General features: G+C 40.5%; 7 non-coding genes across 7 annotated transcripts; all 7 read left to right on the top strand.

Moving 5' to 3' along the window:
- Positions 1-401: 401 nt before the first annotated feature.
- TRNAR-UCG (transfer RNA arginine (anticodon UCG)) lies at positions 402-474 on the top strand. The gene has a single exon. It is a non-coding gene; the product is annotated as a tRNA-Arg (tRNA).
- Positions 475-2,856: 2,382 nt separating this feature from the next.
- Positions 2,857-2,929, top strand: TRNAR-CCU (transfer RNA arginine (anticodon CCU)). The gene has a single exon. It is a non-coding gene; the product is annotated as a tRNA-Arg (tRNA).
- Positions 2,930-6,032: 3,103 nt separating this feature from the next.
- Positions 6,033-6,105, top strand: TRNAR-CCU (transfer RNA arginine (anticodon CCU)). Its single transcript has one exon. It is a non-coding gene; the product is annotated as a tRNA-Arg (tRNA).
- A 1,516-nt stretch (positions 6,106-7,621) lies between these two features.
- TRNAR-CCU (transfer RNA arginine (anticodon CCU)) lies at positions 7,622-7,694 on the top strand. Its single transcript has one exon. It is a non-coding gene; the product is annotated as a tRNA-Arg (tRNA).
- A 3,824-nt stretch (positions 7,695-11,518) lies between these two features.
- On the top strand, positions 11,519-11,591 carry TRNAR-UCG (transfer RNA arginine (anticodon UCG)). The gene has a single exon. It is a non-coding gene; the product is annotated as a tRNA-Arg (tRNA).
- Positions 11,592-12,386: 795 nt separating this feature from the next.
- On the top strand, positions 12,387-12,459 carry TRNAR-CCU (transfer RNA arginine (anticodon CCU)). Its single transcript has one exon. It is a non-coding gene; the product is annotated as a tRNA-Arg (tRNA).
- Positions 12,460-13,974: 1,515 nt separating this feature from the next.
- TRNAR-CCU (transfer RNA arginine (anticodon CCU)) lies at positions 13,975-14,047 on the top strand. The gene has a single exon. It is a non-coding gene; the product is annotated as a tRNA-Arg (tRNA).
- The last annotated feature ends 2,001 nt before the right edge of the window (positions 14,048-16,048 follow it).

Below are 16,048 nucleotides of genomic sequence, written 5' to 3'. Positions count from 1 at the left end.
TCTTGTTTCTAGAGGTGGTGACAGGCTTTCAGCTACTTGAATAGGTCAAGCCATGATTCATAAAACTTATACAACCTATGTGAGTGTGAAAAATTAGCATATGCAGGAAGGAGCAATTTGTACTACTTTCAAAACAGTTTCACTCCACGTCTGGAAACGTCCAGAGCTATGTAGAGCATACAAATGAGCTTTAAACTCATGAGGAAAGAGGTTTGTATGCAAAAAGGAAAACAAAAGCATATCGTACTCATAAAATTCTCAATATATAGATTCCAAAAAAGTGCTTCCAGCGAAAAGAGCTGAAAGAACACTATGGGATGTAAACCTGAATACCTTTCAATAATATGTTCTCCATCCATGCATACCACCTACATGATAAAAATCATCTCAGGTGAATGGATGACCGCGTGGCCTAATGGATAAGGCGTCTGACTTCGGATCAGAAGATTGAGGGTTTGAGTCCCTTCGTGGTCGTTTTTGGCCAATGGTCACACAATCTGCTTTACATTCAGAGTGGAAAAAGTATTTTCCAATACTCTTGTACTCCTCACTTTCTCATTACTAATCATTAATAAAGTGGAGTACATACTGTAAACTCATTCAGGTTGCATCTTCAGTCTAACTACTTGTGCATTTTAGTGGCATTAAAAAGTGCTTCTATGCCGACGCACTGAATATGTAATAGGTTTGCAGAATTTTGACGTGACAGAATGGGTTTTTAGCTTAAGTGTGTGTAGAAGAACTGCAAGGTGTGTGCCTATGTGTGCATAGAGTGGTACATGTGTAAAATCTGTATGATTTGGGCAGTTAAAGTGCTGATTTTGCCTCCGAGTAGGAAAAGTACTACACAAAATGTATAAAGGATCGGCACATTGGCTGCCTTTGCTGATGCCCCCATTGCCTAATTTGTAGTGCAATGGTTAAGTTGCAGAGTGTGGTTGAACTTGGTTAGGAGACTTAGTGCCTCTTTCCGTGTCCTACTGATGATAAGGATGGCTTGATACCATTTTCTAAGCCCAGTATATTGAGAAAAGAAGTAAGTGAAGAAGAAGTGTGGAGTCGAAAGTGGTTCTCCAATTTCTCTCCACTTGCTAAAATTGCAAAGTCTCCATTATAGCATAGAAGAGAGCGTTAAAGTCGGGGATGGAAGAGGATGAAAATGGGAAGTTTACTTATAGAGAGAAGTGAGAAATGCCCTGTGTGCACACACCGTTGTCTTACCATAGAATACATTTAAATAATGCCTCTAAAAAAGAGCTATGCATGTGTGCCTCAGTGGCCTAATGGATAAGGCACTGGCTTCCTAAGCCAGGGATTGTGGGTTTGAGTCCCATCTGAAGTGATAACAAAAATCCTCCCTCTATCTTTTCCAGAAAATTAGGAAGATTTATTACATGCTTCCTCTCGGAAGTTTATGAGGGATTAGGTACTTTGAAACTGTCCCATTTTACTTGTGTACACTTCACAGTCATGTTAGTGTTCTGAAACTGCAAAGTAGATTTTTAAATGCCTATTTTTGTGAGATGCATTTTCGACCGGCCAGAACATATTCTTTTGGAAAAAATGATTTGAATTGGATTGGTGTGAATCTTGTTTCTAGAGGTGGTGACAGGCTTTCAGCTACTTGAATAGGTCAAGCCAGGATTCATAAAACTTATACAACCTATGTGAGTGTGAAAAATTAGCATATGCAGGAAGGAGCAATTTGTACTACTTTCAAAACAGTTTCACTCCACGTCTGGAAACGTCCAGAGCTATGTAGAGCATACAAATGAGCTTTAAACTCATGAGGAAAGAGGTTTGTATGCAAAAAGGAAAACAAAAGCATATCGTACTCATAAAATTCTCAATATATAGATTCCAAAAAAGTGCTTCCAGCGAAAAGAGCTGAAAGAACACTATGGGATGTAAACCTGAATACGTTTCAATAATATGTTCTCCATCCATGCATACCACCTACATGATAAAAATCATCTCAGGTGAACGGTTTACCGCGTGGCCTAATGGATAAGGCGTCTGACGTCGGATCAGAAGATTGAGGGTTCGAGTCCCTTCGTGGTCGTTTTTGGCCAATGGTCACACAATCTGCTTTACATTCAGAGTGGAAAAAGTATTTTCCAATACTCTTGTAGTCCTCACTTTCTCCTTACTAATCATTAATAAAGTGGAGTACATACTGTAAACTCATTCAGGTTGCATCTTCAGTCTAACGACTTGTGCATTTTAGTGGCATTAAAAAGTGCTTCTATGCCGACGCACTGAATATGTAATAGGTTTGCAGAATTTTGACGTGACACAATGGGGTTTTAGCTTAAGTGTGTGTAGAAGAACTGCAAGGGTTGTGCCTATGTGTGCATAGAGTGGTACATGTGTAAAATCTGTATGATTTGGGCAGTTAAATGCTGATTTTGCCTCCGAGTAAGAAAAGTACTACACAAAATGTATAAAGGATCGGCACATTGACTGCCTTTGCTGATGCCCCCGTTGCCTAATTTGTAGTGCAATGGTTAAGTTGCAGAGTGTGGTTGAACTTGGTTAGGAGACTTAGTGCCTCTTTCCGTGTCCTACTGATGATAAGGATGGCTTGATACCATTTTCTAAGCCCAGTATATTGAGAAAAGAAGTAAGTGAAGAAGAAGTGTGGAGTCGAAAGTGGTTCTCCAATTTCTCTCCACTTGCTAAAATTGCAAAGTCTCCATTATAGCATAGACGAGAGCGTTAAAGTCGGGGATGGAAGAGGATGAAAATGGGAAGTTTACTTATAGAGAGAAGTGAGAAATGCCCTGTGTGCACACACCGGTGTCTGACCATAGAATACATTTAAATAATGCCTCTAGAAAAGAGCTATGCATGTGTGCCTCAGTGGCCTAATGGATAAGGCACTGGCCTCCTACGCCAGGGATTGTGGGTTCGAGTCCCATCTGAGGTGATAACAAAAATCCTCCCTCTTTCTTTTCCAGAAAATTAGGTAGATTTATTACATGCTTCCTCTCAGAAGTTTATGAGGGATTAGGTACTTTGAAACTGTCCCATTTTACTTGTGTACACTTCACAGTCATGTTAGTGTTCTGAAACTGCAAAGTAGATTTTTAAATGCCTATTTTTGTGAGATGCATTTTCGACCGGCCAGAACATATTCCTTTGGAAAAAATGATATGAATTTGATTGGTGTGAATCTTGTTTCTAGAGGTGGTGACAGGCTTTCAGCTACTTGAATAGGTCAAGCCAGGATTCATAAAACTTATACAACCTATGTGAGTGTGAAAAATTAGCATATGCAGGAAGGAGCAATTTGTACTACTTTCAAAACAGTTTCACTCCACGTCTGGAAACGTCCAGAGCTATGTAGAGCATACAAATGAGCTTTAAACTCATGAGGAAAGAGGTTTGTATGCAAAAAGGAAAACAAAAGCATATCGTACTCATGAAATTCTCAATATATAGATTCCAAAAAAGTGCTTCCAGCGAAAAGAGCTGAAAGAACACTATGGGATGTAAACCTGAATACCTTTCAATAATATGTTCTCCATCCATGCATACCACCTACATGATAAAAATCATCTCAGGTGAACGGATGACCGCGTGGCCTAATGGATAAGGCGTCTGACTTTGGATCAGAAGATTGAGGGTTCGAGTCCCTTCGTGGTCGTTTTTGGCCAATGGTCACACAATCTGCTTTACATTCAGAGTGGAAAAAGTCTTTTCCAATACTCTTGTAGTCCTCACTTTCTCATTACTAATCATTAATAAAGTGGAGTACATACTGTAAACTCATTCAGGTTGCATCTTCAGTCTAACTACTTGTGCATTTTAGTGGCATTAAAAAGTGCTTCTATGCCGACGCACTGAATATGTAATAGGTTTGCAGAATTTTGACGTGACAGAATGGGTTTTTAGCTTAAGTGTGTGTAGAAGAACTGCAAGGTGTGTGCCTATGTGTGCATAGAGTGGTACATGTGTAAAATCTGTATGATTTGGGCAGTTAAAGTGCTGATTTTGCCTCCGAGTAAGAAAAGTACTACACAAAATGTATAAAGGATCGGCACATTGGCTGCCTTTGCTGATGCCCCCGTTGCCTAATTTGTAGTGCAATGGTTAAGTTGCAGAGTGTGGTTGAACTTGGTTAGGAGACTTAGTGCCTCTTTCCGTGTCCTACTGATGATAAGGATGGCTTGATACCATTTTCTAAGCCCAGTATATTGAGAAAAGAAGTAAGTGAAGAAGAAGTGTGGAGTCGAAAGTGGTTCTCCAATTTCTCTCCACTTGCTAAAATTGCAAAGTCTCCATTATAGCATAGAAGAGAGCGTTAAAGTCGGGGATGGAAGAGGATGAAAATGGGAAGTTTACTTATAGAGAGAAGTGAGAAATGCCCTGTGTGCACACACCGGTGTCTGACCATAGAATACATTTAAATAATGTCTCTAGAAAAGAGCTATGCATGTGTGCCTCAGTGGCCTAATGGATAAGGCACGGGCCTCCTAAGCCAGGGATTGTGGGTTCGAGTCCCATCTGAGGTAATAACAAAAATCCTCCCTCTTTCTTTTCCAGAAAATTAGGGAGATTTATTACATGCTTCCTCTCAGAAGTTTATGAGGGATTAGTTACTTTGAAACGGACCCATTTTACTTGTGTACACTTCACAGTCATGTTAGTGTTCTGAAACTGCAAAGTATATTTTTAAATGCCTATTTTTGTGAGATGCATTTTCGACCGGCCAGAACATATTCCTTTGGAAAAAATTATTTGAATTGGATTTCTGTGAATCTTGTTTCTAGAGGTGGTGACAGGCTTTCAGCTACTTGAATAGGTCAAGCCAGGATTCATAAAACTTATACAACCTATGTGAGTGTGAAAAATTAGCATATGCAGGAAGGAGCAATTTGTACTACTTTCAAAACAGTTTCACTCCACGTCTGGAAACGTCCAGAGCTATGTAGAGCATACAAATGAGCTTTAAACTCATGAGGAAAGAGGTTTGTATGGAAAAAGGAAAACAAAAGCATATCGTACTCATAAAATTCTCAATATATAGATTCCAAAAAAGTGCTTCCAGCGAAAAGAGCTAAAAGAACACTATGGGATGTAAACCTGAATACCTTTCAATAATATGTTCTCCATCCATGCATACCACCTACATGATAAAAATCATCTCAGGTGGACGGATGACCGCGTGGCCTAATGGATAAGGCGTCTGACTTTGGATCAGAAGATTGAGGGTTCGAGTCCCTTCGTGGTCGTTTTTGGCCAATGGTCACACAATCTGCTTTACATTCAGAGTGGAAAAAGTCTTTTCCAATACTCTTGTAATCCTCACTTTCTCATTACTAATCATTAATAAAGTGGAGTACATACTGTAAACTCATTCAGGTTGCATCTTCAGTCTAACTACTTGTGCATTTTAGTGGCATTAAAAAGTGCTTCTAAGCCGACGCACTGAATATGTAATAGGTTTGCAGAATTTTGACGTGACAGAATGGGTTTTTAGCTTAAGTGTGTGTAGAAGAACTGCAAGCTGTGTGCCTATGTGTGCATAGAGTGGTACATGTGTAAAATCTGTATGATTTGGGCAGTTAAAGTGCTGATTTTGCCTCCGAGTAAGAAAAGTACTACACAAAATGTATAAAGGATCGGCACATTGACTGCCTTTGCTGATGCCCCCGTTGCCTAATTTGTAGTGCAATGGTTAAGTTGCAGAGTGTGGTTGAACTTGGTTAGGAGACTTAGTGCCTCTTTCCGTGTCCTACTGATGATAAGGATGGCTTGATACCATTTTCTAAGCCCAGTATATTGAGAAAAGAAGTAAGTGAAGAAGAAGTGTGGAGTCGAAAGTGGTTCTCCAATTTCTCTCCACTTGCTAAAATTGCAAAGTCTCCATTATAGCATAGACGAGAGCGTTAAAGTCGGGGATGGAAGAGGATGAAAATGGGAAGTTTACTTATAGAGAGAAGTGAGAAATGCCCTGTGTGCACACACCGGTGTCTGACCATAGAATACATTTAAATAATGCCTCTAGAAAAGAGCTATGCATGTGTGCCTCAGTGGCCTAATGGATAAGGCACTGGCCTCCTACGCCAGGGATTGTGGGTTCGAGTCCCATCTGAGGTGATAACAAAAATCCTCCCTCTTTCTTTTCCAGAAAATTAGGTAGATTTATTACATGCTTCCTCTCAGAAGTTTATGAGGGATTAGGTACTTTGAAACGGACCCATTTTACTTGTGTACACTTCACAGTCATGTTAGTGTTCTGAAACTGCAAAGTATATTTTTAAATGCCTATTTTTGTGAGATGCATTTTCGACCGGCCAGAACATATTCCTTTGGAAAAAATTATTTGAATTGGATTTCTGTGAATCTTGTTTCTAGAGGTGGTGACAGGCTTTCAGCTACTTGAATAGGTCAAGCCAGGATTCATAAAACTTATACAACCTATGTGAGTGTGAAAAATTAGCATATGCAGGAAGGAGCAATTTGTCCTACTTTGAAAACAGTTTCACTCCACGTCTGGAAACTTCCAGAGTTATGTAGAGAATGCAAATGAGCTTTAAACGCATGAGGAAAGAGGTTTGTCTGCAAAAAGGAAAACAAAAGCATACCGTACTCATAAAATACTCAATATATAGATTCCAAAAAAGTGCTTCCAGAGAAAAGAGCTGAAAGAACACTATGGGATGTAAACCTGAATACCTTTCAATAATATGTTCTCCATCCATGCATACCACCTACATGATAAAAATCATCTCAGGTGGATGGATGACCGCGTGGCCTAATGGATAAGGCGTCTGACTTTGGATCAGAAGATTAAGGGTTCGAGTCCCTTTGTGGTCGTTTTTGGCCAATGGTCACACAATCTGCTTTACATTCAGAGGCGGAAAAAGTCTTTTCCAATACTCTTGTAGTCCTCACTTTCTCATTACTAATCATTAATAAAGTGGAGTACATACTGTAAACTCATTCAGGTTGCATCTTCAGTCTAACTACTTGTGCATTTTAGTGGCATTAAAAAGTGCTTCTATGCCGACGCACTGAATATGTAATAGGTTTGCAGAATTTTGACGTGACAGAATGGGTTTTTAGCTTAAGTGTGTGTAGAAGAACTGCAAGGTGTGTGCCTATGTGTGCATAGAGTGGTACATGTGTAAAATCTGTATGATTTGGGCAGTTAAAGTGCTGATTTTGCCTCCGAGTAAGAAAAGTACTACACAAAATGTATAAAGGATCGGCACATTGGCTGCCTTTGCTGATGCCCCCGTTGCCTAATTTGTAGTGCAATGGTTAAGTTGCAGAGTGTGGTTGAACTTGGTTAGGAGACTTAGTGCCTCTTTCCGTGTCCTACTGATGATAAGGATGGCTTGATACCATTTTCTAAGCTCAGTATATTGAGAAAAGAAGTAAGTGAAGAAGAAGTGTGGAGTCGAAAGTGGTTCTCCAATTTCTCTCCACTTGCTAAAATTGCAAAGTCTCCATTATAGCATAGAAGAGAGCGTTAAAGTCGGGGATGGAAGAGGATGAAAATGGGAAGTTTACTTATAGAGAGAAGTGAGAAATGCCCTGTGTGCACACACCGGTGTCTGACCATAGAATACATTTAAATAATGTCTCTAGAAAAGAGCTATGCATTTGTGCCTCAGTGGCCCAATGGATAAGGCACTGGCCTCCTAAGCCAGGGATTGTGGGTTCGAGTCCCATCTGAGGTAATAACAAAAATCCTCCCTCTTTCTTTTCCAGAAAATTAGGGAGATTTATTACATGCTTCCTCTCAGAAGTTTATGAGGGATTAGTTACTTTGAAACGGACCCATTTTACTTGTGTACACTTCACAGTCATGTTAGTGTTCTGAAACTGCAAAGTATATTTTTAAATGCCTATTTTTGTGAGATGCATTTTCGACCGGCCAGAACATATTCCTTTGGAAAAAATTATTTGAATTGGATTTCTGTGAATCTTGTTTCTAGAGGTGGTGACAGGCTTTCAGCTACTTGAATAGGTCAAGCCAGGATTCATAAAACTTATACAACCTATGTGAGTGTGAAAAATTAGCATATGCAGGAAGGAGCAATTTGTCCTACTTTGAAAACAGTTTCACTCCACGTCTGGAAACTTCCAGAGTTATGTAGAGAATGCAAATGAGCTTTAAACGCATGAGGAAAGAGGTTTGTCTGCAAAAAGGAAAACAAAAGCATATCGTACTCATAAAATACTCAATATATAGATTCCAAAAAAGTGCTTCCAGAGAAAAGAGCTGAAAGAACACTATGGGATGTAAACCTGAATACCTTTCAATAATATGTTCTCCATCCATGCATACCACCTACATGATAAAAATCATCTCAGGTGGATGGATGACCGCGTGGCCTAATGGATAAGGCGTCTGACTTTGGATCAGAAGATTAAGGGTTCGAGTCCCTTTGTGGTTGTTTTTGGCCAATGGTCACACAATCTGCTTTACATTCAGAGGCGGAAAAAGTCTTTTCCAATACTCTTGTAGTCCTCACTTTCTCATTACTAATCATTAATAAAGTGGAGTACATAATGTAAACTCATTCAGGTTGCATCTTCAGTCTAACTACTTGTGCATTTTAGTGGCATTAAAAAGTGCTTCTATGCCGACGCACTGAATATGTAATAGGTTTGCAGAATTTTGACGTGACAGAATGGGTTTTTAGCTTAAGTGTGTGTAGAAGAACTGCAAGGTGTGTGCCTATGTGTGCATAGAGTGCTACATGTGTAAAGTCTGTATGATTTGGGCAGTTAAAGTGCTGATTTTGCCTCCGAGTAAGAAAAGTACTACACAAAATGTATAAAGGATCGGCACATTGGCTGCCTTTGCTGATGCCCCCGTTGCCTAATTTGTAGTGCAATGGTTAAGTTGCAGAGTGTGGTTGAACTTGGTTAGTAGACTTGGTGCCTCTTTCCGTGTCCTGCTGATGATAAGGATGGCTTGATACCATTTTCTAAGCCCAGTATATTGAGAAAAGAAGTAAGTGAAGAAGAAGTGTGGAGTCGAAAGTGGTTCTCCAATTTCTCTCCACTTGCTAAAATTGCAAAGTCTCCATTATAGCATAGAAGAGAGCGTTAAAGTCGGGGATGGAAGAGGATGAAAATGGGAAGTTTACTTATAGAGAGAAGTGAGAAATGCCCTGTGTGCACACACCAGTGTCTGACCATAGAATACATTTAAATAATGCCTCTAGAAAAGAGCTATGCATGTGCGCCTCAGTGGCCTAATGTATAAGGCACTGGCCTCCTAAGCCAGGGATTGTGGGTTCAAGTCCCATCTGAGGTGATAACAAAAATCCTCCCTCTTTCTTTTCCAGAAAATTAGGTAGATTTATTACATGCTTCCTCTCAGAAGTTTATGAGGGATTAGGTACTTTGAAACGGTCCCATTTTACTTGTGTACACTTCACAGTCACGTTAGTGTTCTGAAACTGCAAAGTAGATTTTTAAATGCCTATTTTTGTGAGATGCATTTTCGACCGGCCAGAACATATTCGTTTGGAAAAAATGATATGAATTGGATTGGTGTGAATCTTGTTTCTAGAGGTGGTGACAGGCTTTCAGCTACTTGAATAGGTCAAGCCAGGATTCATAAAACTTATACAACCTATGTGAGTGTGAAAAATTAGCATATGCAGGAAGGAGCAATTTGTACTACTTTCAAAACAGTTTCACTCCACGTCTGGAAACGTCCAGAGCTATGTAGAGCATACAAATGAGCTTTAAACTCATGAGGAAAGAGGTTTGTATGGAAAAAGGAAAACAAAAGCATATCGTACTCATAAAATTCTCAATATATAGATTCCAAAAAAGTGCTTCCAGCGAAAAGAGCTAAAAGAACACTATGGGATGTAAACCTGAATACCTTTCAATAATATGTTCTCCATCCATGCATACCACCTACATGATAAAAATCATCTCAGGTGGACGGATGACCGCGTGGCCTAATGGATAAGGCGTCTGACTTTGGATCAGAAGATTGAGGGTTCGAGTCCCTTCGTGGTCGTTTTTGGCCAATGGTCACACAATCTGCTTTACATTCAGAGTGGAAAAAGTCTTTTCCAATACTCTTGTAATCCTCACTTTCTCATTACTAATCATTAATAAAGTGGAGTACATACTGTAAACTCATTCAGGTTGCATCTTCAGTCTAACTACTTGTGCATTTTAGTGGCATTAAAAAGTGCTTCTATGCCGACGCACTGAATATGTAATAGGTTTGCAGAATTTTGACGTGACAGAATGGGTTTTTAGCTTAAGTGTGTGTAGAAGAACTGCAAGGTGTGTGCCTATGTGTGCATAGAGTGCTACATGTGTAAAATCTGTATGATTTGGGCAGTTAAAGTGCTGATTTTGCCTCCGAGTAAGAAAAGTACTACACAAAATGTATAAAGGATCGGCACATTGGCTGCCTTTGCTGATGCCCCCGTTGCCTAATTTGTAGTGCAATGGTTAAGTTGCAGAGTGTGAGCAACTTGGTTAGGAGACTTAGTGCCTCTTTCCGTGTCCTACTGATGATAAGGATGGCTTGATACCATTTTCTAAGCCCAGTATATTGAGAAAAGAAGTAAGTGAAGAAGAAGTGTGGAGTCGAAAGTGGTTCTCCAATTTCTCTCCACTTGCTAAAATTGCAAAGTCTCCATTATAGCATAGAAGAGAGCGTTAAAGTCGGGGATGGAAGAGGATGAAAATGGGAAGTTTACTTATAGAGAGAAGTGAGAAATGCCCTGTGTGCACACACCGGTGTCTGACCATAGAATACATTTAAATAATGCCTCTAGAAAAGAGCTATGCATGTGTGCCTCAGTGGCCTAATGGATAAGGCACTGGCCTCCTAAGCCAGGGATTGTGGGTTCAAGTCCCATCTGAGGGGATAACAAAAATCCTTCCTCTTTCTTTTCCAGAAAATTAGGTAGATTTTTTACATGCTTCCTCTCAGAAGTTTATGAGGGATTAGGTACTTTGAAACGGTCCCATTTTACTTGTGTACACTTCACAGTCATGTTAGTGTTCTGAAACTGCAAAGTACAGTTTTTAAATGCCTATTTTTGTGAGATGCATTTTCGACCGGCCAGAACATATTCCTTTGGAAAAAATGATATGAATTGGATTGGTGTGAATCTTGTTTCTAGAGGTGGTGACAGGCTTTCAGCTACTTGAATAGGTCAAGCCAGGATTCATAAAACTTATACAACCTATGTGAGTGTGAAAAATTAGCATATGCAGGAAGGAGCAATTTGTACTACTTTCAAAACAGTTTCACTCCACGTCTGGAAACGTCCAGAGCTATGTAGAGCATACAAATGAGCTTTAAACTCATGAGGAAAGAGGTTTGTATGGAAAAAGGAAAACAAAAGCATATCGTACTCATAAAATTCTCAATATATAGATTCCAAAAAAGTGCTTCCAACGAAAAGAGCTGAAAGAACACTATGGGATGTAAACCTGAATACCTTTCAATAATATGTTCTCCATCCATGCATACCACCTACATGATAAAAATCATCTCTGGTGGACGCATGACCGCATGGCCTAATGGATAAGGCGTCTGACTTCGGATCAGAAGGTTGAGGGTTCGAGTCCCTTCGTGGTCGTTTCTGGCCAATGGTCACACAATCTGCTTTACATTCAGAGTGGAAAAAGTCTTTTCCAATACTCTTGTAGTCCTCACTTTCTCATTACTAATCATTAATAAAGTGGAGTACATACTGTAAACTCATTCAGGTTGCATCTTCAGTCTAACTACTTGTGCGTTTTAGTGGCATTAAAAAGTGCTTCTATGCCGACGCACTGAATATGTAATAGGTTTGCAGAATTTTGACGTGACAGAATGGGTTTTTAGCTTAAGTGTGTGTAGAAGAACTGCAAGGTGTGTGCCTATGTGTGCATAGAGTGCTACATGTGTAAAATCTGTATGATTTGGGCAGTTAAAGTGCTGATTTTGCCTCCGAGTAAGAAAAGTACTACACAAAATGTATAAAGGATCGGCACATTGGCTGCCTTTGCTGATGCCCCCGTTGCCTAATTTGTAGTGCAATGGTTAAGTTGCAGAGTGTGGTTGAACTTGGTTAGGAGACTTAGTGCCTCTTTCCGTGTCCTACTGATGATAAGGATGGCTTGATACCATTTTCTAAGCCCAGTATATTGAGAAAAGAAGTAAGTGAAGAAGAAGTGTGGAGTCGAAAGTGGTTCTCCAATTTCTCTCCACTTGCTAAAATTGCAAAGTCTCCATTATAGCATAGAAGAGAGCGTTAAAGTCGGGGATGGAAGAGGATGAAAATGGGAAGTTTACTTATAGAGAGAAGTGAGAAATGCCCTGTGTGCACACACCGGTGTCTGACCATAGAATACATTTAAATAATGCCTCTAGAAAAGAACTATGCATGTGTGCCTCAGTGGCCTAATGGATAAGGCACTGGCCTCCTAAGCCAGGGATTGTGGGTTCGACTCCCATCTGAGGTGATAACAAAAATCCTCCCTCTATCTTTTCCAGAAAATTAGGTAGATTTATTACATGCTTCCTCTCAGAAGTTTATGAGGGATTAGGTACTTTGAAACTGTCCCGTTTTACTTGTGTACACTTCACAGTCATGTTAGTGTTCTGAAACTGCAAAGTAGATTTTTAAATGCCTATTTTTGTGAGATGCATTTTCGACCGGCCAGAACATATTCCTTTGGAAAAAATTGATTTGAATTGGATTGGTGTGAATCTTGTTTCTAGAGGTGGTGACAGGCTTTCAGCTACTTGAATAGGTCAAGCCAGGATTCATAAAACTTATACAACCTATGTGAGTGTGAAAAATTAGCATATGCAGGAAGGAGCAATTTGTACTACTTTCAAAACAGTTTCACTCCACGTCTGGAAACGACCAGAGCTATGTAGAGCATACAAATGAGCTTTAAACTCATGAGGAAAGAGGTTTGTATGCAAAAAGGAAAACAAAAGCATATCGTACTCATAAAATTCTCAATATATAGATTCCAAAAAAGTGCTTCCAGCGAAAAGAGCTGAAAGAATACTATGGGATGTAAACCTGAATACCTTTCAATAATATGTTCTCCATCCATGCATACCACCTACATGATAAAAATCATCTCAGGTGAACGGAGGACCGCGTGGCCTAATGGATAAGGCGTATGATTTCGGATCAGAAGATTGAGGGTTCGAGTCCCTTTGTGGCCGTTTTGGCCAATGGTAACACAATCTGCTTTACATTCAGAGTGGAAAAAGTATTTTCCAATACTCTTGTAGTCCTCACTTTCTCATTACTAATCATTAATAAAGTGGAGTGCATACTGTAAACTCATTCAGGTTGCATCTTCAGTCTAACTACTTGTGCATTTTAGTGGCATTAAAAAGTGCTTCTATGCCGACGCACTGAATATGTAATAGGTTTGCAGAATTTTGACGTGACAGAATGGGTTTTTAGCTTAAGTGTGTGTAGAAGAACTGCAAGGTGTGTGCCTATGTGTGCATAGAGTGCTACATGTGTAAAGTCTGTATGATTTGGGCAGTTAAAGTGCTGATTTTGCCTCCGAGTAAGAAAAGTGCTACACAAAATGTATAAAGGATCGGCACATTGGCTGCCTTTGCTGATGCCCCCGTTGCCTAATTTGTAGTGCAATGGTTAAGTTGCAGAGTGTGGTTGAACTTGGCTAGGAGACTTGGTGCCTCTTTCCGTGTCCTGCTGATGATAAGGATGGCTTGATACCATTTTCTAAGCCCAGTATATTGAGAAAAGAAGTAAGTAAAGAAGAAGTGTGGAGTCGAAAGTGGTTCTCCAATTTCTCTCCACTTGCTAAAATTGCAAAGTCTCCATTATAGCATAGAAGAGAGCGTTAAAGTCGGGGATGGAAGAGGATGAAAATGGGAAGTTTACTTATAGAGAGAAGTGAGAAATGCCCTGTGTGCACACACCGGTGTCTGACCATAGAATACATTTAAATAATGTCTCTAGAAAAGAGCTATGCATGTGTGCCTCAGTGGCCTAATGGATAAGGCACTGGCCTCCTAAGCCAGGGATTGTGGGTTCGAGTCCCATCTGAGGTGATAACAAAAATCCTCCCTCTATCTTTTCCAGAAAATTAGGTAGATTTTTTACATGCTTCCTCTCAGAAGTTTATGAGGGATTAGGTACTTTGAAACGGTCCCATTTTGTCAAATTCTTTATTCGATGAAATTCATCATAAAAGAGCAATTAGTAACATAATACAATTAAAAAATTTCAAAACAAGGGTTCATAAAACACAGTTGGCATTAGACCATTAAAAATAAGTACAGTCACAAGACAGGATGATGAGCATCCTAACCAAGTACTCTTAACTAACAAGTGCTTCAGAACTAATAAATGATTCAGAATGGGTTTTGTAACACCTCATGCGGGAGCGCCAAGCAGAGCCCAAAAATTTTGCAACTCCACAAACCATAGTAATTGAAGAGGTATCGGTGGTAAGTATCCGCAAAGCCGATGCATGGCATCTAACACCCATATTCTTACATAGTGGTTTTAGCCAGATCCTCCTAGCAACCCTATATGCCGGGCAAGCAAAAAAGAAATGTGCCACTGACTCAGTAGGGGCTGCACAGCCAGGACATGAGCTCCTTTTGCCGACATTATTTTTCCACCCCGAGATATAAGCATTTACTGGGAGGATCCCGAGTCTAACCTTCAGGTAAAGAGATCGATCTAGGGGCTGCTCGATGTAATCCAAAAAGGGTTCGAAGCGCCATGACCACTTAAAGGACAATAAGCGCTCAGTAAGTGAGCCCACAGAACTACTAGAAAGTGTTTCCTGCTGAACTAGATTCCAGTAGAGCTTTTTAATCACCATCTTAGGCGGAGGTGATTGGTTTGCCCATGAGTCGCTCAAACCCAGGAGCACCACCAACCGCTTCAAGTTGCTCAGCCACTTAACCCTATTATTGGTGTTTAGCTGAATTAATTCATCTAGGGCGGCAGCATAATCCAGGAGCTCCCTTGTCCTGCGCAGACGAACCCAGAAAAGTAATGGGCGTAAGCGCACTATATCCTTAAGGGGGCGCCTGCCCATGTCAGCCCTTAGAGGAAATAGGGGAGTGGAGACTGGAAGGGCTACTGCGTCTCTCAGAAACTTGTTTTCAGCCCTGTCCAGCTCTACAGTGTTTTCGAACCCCCACAGTTCTGAGCCATATAAAGCGGACGGGAGAACTTGGCCTTCGTAAATTGTTAGGAGCGGTGAGAGGGGCTTGCTTTTAGATTTACGATATTCACTCATAACCGCCCCAGATGTTCTTTTATAATTTAACACCATTTTAGCCAGGTGATCCTTCCAGCTCATGCGACTATTAACCCTGATGCCCAGATAATCATATGATTCTACCTGCTCCAAGGGCTCTCCATTAAGTAAGAGATTATTTCTAAATCTAGGTGAAGGTGCTAGAGCCATGAGCTTAGTTTTTAGAGTATTGATGGTAAGACCTCTATCAAGGCAAAATGCGCTAAATCGGTTCAGGAGCTTTTGTAAGCCAGACGGCGACTTAGAAATTAAAATAGTGTCGTCGGCGAAGAGGAGTGTGGGGATTTTAACTCCTGCCAGGGATGGGGCATCAGCCGGTTCTTCTCTTAAATAATCCACCACTCCATTCACAAAAAGAGAGAACAGAGTGGGAGCCATGACACATCCCTGGCGTACACCCCTCTTCACGGGGATCTTTTCGGTTAGTTCCCCTTGGGTACCCCACCTAATCCTGGCATAATTCCCTTCATGAAGATGCACAATTAAACTTAGGAGGGGGCCAGGAAATCCCATATTCTTCAAAACCTCCCACAGCCTCTCACGTGGTACCAGGTCAAAGGCCATCCGAAGATCTATGAAAGCCAGGTATAAACTACCTTTATTGATGGTAACCGACTTCCAATAGATCGCGGAAAAGCGAAAGACCTGGTCCATCGTGCCCACCTTTTGCCTGAACCCTGCTTGGAGGTGTGACAACACATGCAATTCTTCCATCCAGGTGCCGACCCTAGATATAATTACCCTGCCAACCACCTTCTGTAGCACGTCAATCAAA

The sequence above is a fragment of the Triturus cristatus genome, chromosome 4_1, assembly GCF_964204655.1.
Source record: "Triturus cristatus chromosome 4_1, aTriCri1.1, whole genome shotgun sequence".
Lineage (NCBI taxonomy): Eukaryota > Metazoa > Chordata > Amphibia > Caudata > Salamandridae > Triturus > Triturus cristatus.
This window is presented reverse-complemented; position numbering and strand designations above follow the sequence as displayed.